The sequence below is a fragment of the Triticum aestivum genome, chromosome 5A (genome assembly GCF_018294505.1).
Source record: "Triticum aestivum cultivar Chinese Spring chromosome 5A, IWGSC CS RefSeq v2.1, whole genome shotgun sequence".
NCBI classification, from domain to species: Eukaryota; Viridiplantae; Streptophyta; class Magnoliopsida; order Poales; family Poaceae; genus Triticum; species Triticum aestivum.
This window is the reverse complement of record NC_057806.1, coordinates 504,441,387-504,449,263: the sequence shown is the minus strand read 5'-3', so window position 1 is coordinate 504,449,263 and position 7,877 is coordinate 504,441,387. Positions and strand designations below refer to the sequence as shown.

General features: G+C 46.1%; 1 pseudogene; it reads left to right on the top strand.

The window, feature by feature from the left end:
• The window catches only part of LOC123101459 (uncharacterized), a 10,936-nt pseudogene extending 3,274 nt beyond the window's left edge, over window positions 1–7,662 (top strand).
• Window positions 7,663–7,877: the final 215 nt, after the last annotated feature.

The window sequence follows — 7,877 nt, the reverse complement described above, 5'->3', positions numbered from 1 at the left end:
GTCGGCCCTCCTACGGTTGTGGAAGCGTGGTGGCAGGCGCAGGCACCCGGCACGCGGCTCCGGGGTGTGCCCCTCCCCTCACGGGCGTCGCTGCCGCCGTGTCCCGGAGGGGGGAAACGGTAACGTCGGGCCGACACGGAGGGAATCTTGGGGTGGGTTGGGCCGGGACTGTGTTGGGGGTGTAGCTATGGGCTGGGCTATGACAACCAGGTGAAAAGTGAAGGAAATATGCCCTAGAGGCAATAATAATGTTATTATTTTATTTCCTTATATCATGATAAATGTTTATTATTCATGCTAGAATTGTATTATCCGGAAACATAATACTTGTGTGAATACATAGACAAACTAAATGTCACTAGTATGCCTCTACTTGACTAGCTCGTTAATCAAAGATGGTTATGTTTCCTAACCATAGACATGTGTTGTCATTTGATCAACGGGATCACATTATTAGAAGAATGATGTGATTGACATGACCCATTCCATTAGCTTAGCACCTGATCGTTTAGTATGTTGCTATTGCTTTCTTCATGACTTATACATGTTCCTATGACTATGAGATTATGCAACCCCCGTTTGCCGGAGGAACACTTTGTGTGCTACCAAACGTCACAACGTAACTGGGTGATTATAAAGGAGCTCTACAGGTGTCTCCAAAGGTAAATGTTGGGTTGGCATATTTCGAGATTAGGATTTGTCACTTCGATTGTCGGAGAGGTATCTCTGGGCCCTCTCGGTAATGCACATCACATAAGCCTTGCAAGCATTGCAACTAATGAGTTGGTTGCGAGATGATGTATTACGAAACGAGTAAAGAGACTTGCCGGTAACGAGATTGAACTAGGTATTGAGATACCGACGATCGAATCTCGGGCAAGTAACATACCGATGACAAAGGGAACAATGCATGTTGTTATGCGGTCTGACCGATAAAGATCTTCGTAGAATATGTGGGAGCCAATATGAGCATCCAGGTTCCGCTATTGGTTATTGACCGGAGACATGTCTCGGTCATGTCTACATTGTTCTCGAACCCGTAGGGTCCGCACACTTAAGGTTTCGATGACAGTTATATTATGAGTTTATGAGTTTTGATGTATTGAAGTTAGTTCGGAGTCCCGGATGTGATCACGGACATAACGAGGAGTCTCAAAATGGTCGAGACATAAAGATTGATATATTGGGTGGCTATATTCGGACACCAGAAGTGTTCCGGGTGATTTCGGAGAAAATCGGAGTACCGGAGAGTTACCGGAACCCCCCCCGGGAGAAGTAATGGGCCATATGGGCCTTAGTGGAGAGAGAGAAGGGCAGCCAGGGTGGGCCGCATGCCTCCTCCCCTGGTCCGAATTGGACTAGGAGAGGGGGGGGGGGCGGCGCCCCCTTTCATTCTCCCTCCCCACTTCCTTCCCCCTCCTAGTAGGAGTCCTGCTCCTACTAGGAGGAGGACTCCTCCTTGGCGCGCCTATAGGGCCGGCCGGCCTCCTCCCCTTGCTCCTTTATATACGGGGGGAGGGGGCACCCCTAGACACACAAGTTGATCCACGTGATCGTTTTCTTAGCCGTGTGCGGTGTCCCCTTCCACCATAATCCTCGATAATATTATAGCGGTGCTTAGGCGAAGCCCTGCGACGGTAGAACATCAAGATTGTCACCACGCCGTCGTGCTGACGGGACTCTTCCCCGATGCTTTGCTGGATCAGAGTCGGGGGATCGGTCGTAGTTTCTGTGCTTGATCGGTCGGGCCATGAAGACGTACGACCACATCAACCGCGTTGTGGTAACGCTTTCGCTGTCGGTCTACAAGGGTACGTAGATCACACTCTCCCCTATCGTTGCTATGCATCACCATGATCTTGCGTGTGCGTAGGAATTTTTTTGAAATTACTACATTCCCCAATAGTGGCATCTGAGCCTAGGTTTTATGTGTTGATGTTATATGCACGAGTAGAACACAAGTGAGTTGTGGGCGATATAAGTCATACTGCTTACCAGCATGTCATACTTTGGTTCGGCGGTATTGTTGGACGAAGCGGCCCGGACCGACATTACGCGTACGCTTACGCGAGACCGGTTCTCCCGACGTGCTTTGCACAAAGGTGGCTAGTGGGTGTCAGTTTCTCCAACTTTAGTTGAACCGAGTGTGGCTACGCCCGGTCCTTACGTAGGTTAAAACAACACCAACTTGACAAACTATCGTTGTGGTTTTGATGCGTAGGTAAGATTGGTTCTTGCTTAAGCCCGTAGCAGCCACGTAAAACTTGCAACAACAAAGTAGAGGACGTCTAACTTGTTTTTGCAGGGCATGTTGTGATGTGATATGGTCAAGACATGATGCTAAATTTTATTGTATGAGATGATCATGTTTTGTAACCAAGTTATCGGCAACTGGCAGGAGCCATATGGTTGTCGCTTTATTGTATGCAATGCAACTGCGTTGTAATGCTTTACTTTATCACTAAGCGGTAGCGATAGTCGTGGAAGCATAAGATTGGCGAGACGACAATGATGCTACGATGGTGATCAAGGTGTCGTGCCGGTGACGATGGTGATCATGACGGTACTTCAGAGATGGAGATCACAAGTACAAGAAGATGATGGCCATATCATATCACTTATATTGATTGCATGTGATGTTTATCTTTTATGCATCTTATCTTGCTTTGATTGACGGTAGCATTATAAGATGATCTCTCACTAATTATCAAGAAGTGTTCTCCCTGAGTATGCACCGTTGCGAAAGTTCTTCGTGCTGAGACACCACGTGATGATCGGGTGTGATAGGCTCTACGTTCAAATACAACGTGTGCAAAACAGTTGCACACGCAGAATACTCAGGTTATACTTGATGAGCCAAGCATTTACAGATATGGCCTCGGAACACAGAGGCCGAAAGGTCGAGCGTGAATCATATAGTAGATATGATCAACATAGTGATGTTCACCAATGAAACTACTCCATCTCACATGATGATCGGACATGGTTTAGTTGATTTGGATCACGTAATCACTTAGAGGATTAGAGGGATGTCTATCTAAGTGGGAGTTCTTTAATAATATGATTAATTGAACCTAAATTTATCATGAACTTAGTACCTGATAGTATCTTGCTTGTTTATGTTTGATTGTAGATAGATGGCCTGTGCTGTTGTTCCGTTGAATTTTAATGCGTTCCTTGAGAAAGCAAAGTTGAAAGATGATGGTAGCAATTACACGGACTGGGTCCGTAACTTGAGGATTATCCTCATTGCTGCACAGAAGAATTACGTCCTGGAAGCACCGCTGGGTTCCAGGCCTGCTGCTGGAGCAACACCAGATGTTATGAACGTCTGGCGGAGCAAAGCTGATGACTACTCGATAGTTCAGTGTGCCATGCTTTACGGCTTAGAATCGGGACTTCAACGACGTTTTGAACGTCATTGAGCATATGAGATGTTCCAGGAGTTGAAGTTAATATTTCAAGCAAATGCCCGGATTGAGAGATATGAAGTCTCTAATAAGTTCTATAGCTGCAAGATGGAGGAGAACAATTCTGTCAGTGAGCATATACTCAAAATGTCTGGGTATAATAATCACTTGATTCAATTGGGAGTTAATCTTCCAGATGATTGCGTCATTGACAGAATTCTCCAATCACTGCCACCAAGCTACAAGAGCTTCGTGATGAACTATAATATGCAAGGGATGAATAAGACTATTCTCGAGCTCTTCGCAATGCTGAAAGCTGCAGAGGTAGAAATCAAGAAGGAGCATCAAGTGTTGATGGTCAACAAGACCACTAGTTTCAAGAAAAAGGGCAAAGGAAAGAAGAAGGGGAACTTAAAAAAGAATAGCAAGCAAGTTGCTACTCAAGAGAAGAAACCCAAACCTGGACCTAAGCCTGAAACTGAGTGCTTCTACTACAAGCAGACTGGGCACTGGAAGCGGAACTACCCCAAGTATTTGGCGGATAAGAAGGATGGCAAGGTGAACAAAGGTATATGTGATATACATGTTATTGATGTGTACCTTACTAATGCTCGCAGTAGCACCTGGGTATTTGATACTGGTTCTATTGCTAATATTTGCAACTCGAAACAGGGACTACGGATTAAGCGAAGATTGGCTAAGGACGAGGTGACGATGCGCGTGGGAAATGGTTCCAAAGTCGATGTGATCGCGGTCGGCACGCTACCTCTACATCTACCTTCAGGATTAGTATTAGACCTAAATAATTGTTATTTGTTGCCAGCGTTAAGCATGAACATTATATCTAGATCTTGTTTGATGCGAAACGGTTATTCATTTAAATCAGAGAATAATGGTTGTGTCGTGGAATTGTCACGGCAGATGTCCTCTTGCAAGGACTTGGTCGTGGAGCCATCGCAACTAGGAAGCTTAAAGGGGTTAATTGGGACAAAGGACACGCGAGGTTTATACTAGTTCAGCCCCTTACGGTGAAGGAAGGCCTACGTCTAGTTGGGTTGGAATTGCTTGAGGTTTCGATGACCAGGGAGCGAGATACGCTATGCCCGGTTCTCGATCTCTTGTTTCTTCTTTTTCTAAGCCACCAGCGGGTCGTCCCCTTATATACACAGGCTGACGCCCTACGGCTTACAGAGTCCCGTCCGGCTCATAAACAGTGTCCGGCTCGGTGACTAGTTATTTCTACCTTACAATACAAGTCGCGCTCTCATGGCGGTTTATCACCATGGGCCATAAATCGTCTGTGGGCCACTAGACCCTTTACTGAACCGCCATCTTCACGTCTTGGTCTTGGGCTTCAGATGGGCTTCTCTTTGCGTAACCCGACCCCTCCTGGGCGGCTTACGTAAATAGTTATATCCCCAACATTAGGCCCTAGATTGATTTGAACCGGTTCATGTCAATCTTTAAAAACCTTATAAGCTAGCCCTTTAGTCCTCTGTTTTGCGCGGAAATTCTAACCCACCGTGACGTCATCATCTGGATCCGGGTCAAATCTCTGTGACGTCATCTTCAATAAAATTCATATTTTATTTCGCCATATCCTCCAACGAATCTTTGCCTTTACTGACCATCCCGAGAATCGAGGCATTGGGGCCGCTGGATAATGATGCTTTGGTCTCCTCATTTCTCGCGCCATCTTGGTCGGCCCCTCCTTATAAATAGATGCGACCTAGGCCTTCTCCATTTCCTTCAGTCGTCTTCCTCCTCACACTTCTTCCTTTGCTGCTCAAGCTCCGCCGCCGCCACTGTCGAACCCCTCGTCTTCACCGACTCAGGCCGTTGCATCACCCTGATTTCGACCAGAAAAACGACGGCGACCCTCCGCAGCTCTTCCACATCTGTGAGTTCCTTTTTTCCCCTTTCTCAGATCTGCTTTGAAATCGTCTTGAGTTCGTCGGTGTTCATCACCGCCCGACGCAGATCTCCATTAGTTTCACCTCCAATGCTTTGATTTAGATTATAGAAACAACATAGAACTGCTGCGGAAAATATTTGTACTTATCCTGTATAAGAACAGATCTCATTTCCCTTGTTTTGGAAACCCTCCGCGAGTATATGAACTTCTCTGTACTGTTTTTAGGTCTAGAAATATTTTCTTTCTCAGAACCTCGTTTGATCCAAAATAATGATTGCAACTTGTGAAACCTGTTTGTTCCATACTTAACCAAAAAACCACATCTGTTGGCTCTGCTTCAGCCATAATAATTCATGTGACCGGTTTAAAATAATACCGGTTGTCAGCACCGCTTGCTTATGGTGACTTAAGAAAATCTTAATCATCTTTAGTACCTGCAGCTGCTAATCATTATCACATAGTTACCTGTATGTCATTAGGCCCCTTCTTAAGCCGCCATCTTAGATAACCCAATAATGCTTATTCTCCGGGTTATAATGAACCGGAAAATTTCCTTTATCTTGTTGTAGGCTTCAAGTTACCCAATGGCACCCAAAGCTGTTAAGCCTCTGATTACCTGCAACTGGGTCCCTTCCATTGTTACAGAGAGCAAACTGTCCGAGTTTGTAAAGTCTGGCCATCTTCCCAAGAAGGATGTCATGTCTTATCGCGCTCCTGACCCATCTGAAGATAAACCTCAACCCATGGAAGGGGAGGTGATCATTTTCACCGATCACATGAGCCGGGGATTTGCTCCTCCCGGTTCAAAATTCTTTAGAGACGTTTTGCACTTCTTTGACTGAAGACCTCAAGACATCGGGCCCAACTCGGTGTCAAATATCTGCAACTTTCAAGTTTTCTGTGAGGTCTACCTTGGAGAAGAACCCAGCCTACTTTTGTTCAGGGAGTTGTTCTATTTGAACCGGCAGAATGAACGCGCCAACAGACCCAGTCTAGAACTTGGTGGCATCTCGATTCAGCGACGAAGAGACTGCCTTTTCCCTTATGCTGAACTGCCGAGTCATCCAAAGGACTGGAACCAAACATGGTTCTACTCACAGGACACTTCTCCGGCTGGTGAAAACCCGCTGCCTGGCTTCCGTGCATTGCGCCTTGAACCTACTCACCCGCTGCCGGATAAGTTGACAGCTACTGAACGTCTACCACTCACCCCCAAAATCAAGAAGATAAAAGCTCTTTTAGGGAACGACTTAGATGGCATTGACCTGGTCCGAGTCTGGGTTGCTTGGAGAATAATTCCGTTAAGCCGCCGCCCCGGCTTAATGTGTAATTACTCAGGTGAGAAAGATGACCCTCAGCGTCATAGCCCTGACGATTTACCAGATGACGTAGTGGAAGCTACAACTTAGTCCTTGCTGAAGGAGGGCACAGTGAATAGTAATGCCTTCGGCTTACTACCTTTTTGCCAGAAGAACCCGGCCCTTGCAGTAAGTTTCCAGCCACCGATTTATTATTATCTTTTTTTATACTGTTAGGCTGTATTCTTATGCATAACTCGTTATAACCTTTTACAGGCAAATGATAACTTCTGGAAAACCCAATATGATCATGAGGCAGCCAAGAAAGCCAGGGCGGCCAAGAGCGGAGAAAAGAAAACCACCAAGCCCACCACCTCAAGGAAGAGGAAGCCAAGCGCCTCTGAGCTGTTTCAGCTTGATGATACTGATGATAATGAGGAAGAGGTAAACTTTGAATTTCCCTTTCTCCTTTATCACTACCTTACTGATACTAACCTTCTTTCAGGAAGACACGGGCAACAGCCAACCCGTCGAGGAAGAGGTAAGTATAATCTCCTTCGACTCCAAGCTTCAGCCGCGTCAGAAAATTCGAAGAGTAACCTGGAAAGTAAGATTTTCACATCCTTTGGCTTACCAAGATCCTGACTTTCTTTTGAAGCGACAGATTTATGAGAGCCGGAGGCAGACCCGGACCAGCAAAGATGCGGAACTCTCCTCCGGCTTACCTGATGTGACCAGGAAACGCCAGACTAAGGTTACCTCCGATTCACACCTTCTTTTTCTTTTGGCGGGTTTCATTCATTATCCTCTCAATTTTTTTTGACTCCAATTATCAGGATATTTCACCTTCCTCCGGTGAGTCTACGCAGTCCAACATGCCAGCCTTCAAAATTGCTCCCGGGTAATATAAACTTGTTGTACCTCATGCCTTTATTTTACTCATACTTTTCGTATTTAATCTGTCTACTTTTTCTGCAGTGTGCAAGTAAAACCCAGCAAAAGGGCAAAGAAGAATAAGCCGCCCAAGAGCCGGTTGTGATTGAACCAGAGCTGGGTACAGCTGCTCCTGATGCTTCTGCTCACGAGCTGCCGCCTCAACCATCTGATGACGCTCCTATATCTTCCTCTGACCCGCCTTCTGAGCAAATCTTCAACAAGTCTGGTAACCCGGAGGCTCCTAGCCCCGCCAAAGCAAGTGATCCGGAAGTTGAGATCCTCAAAACTCAGTTTGTTGAACCGGCACAGCCATCTGTA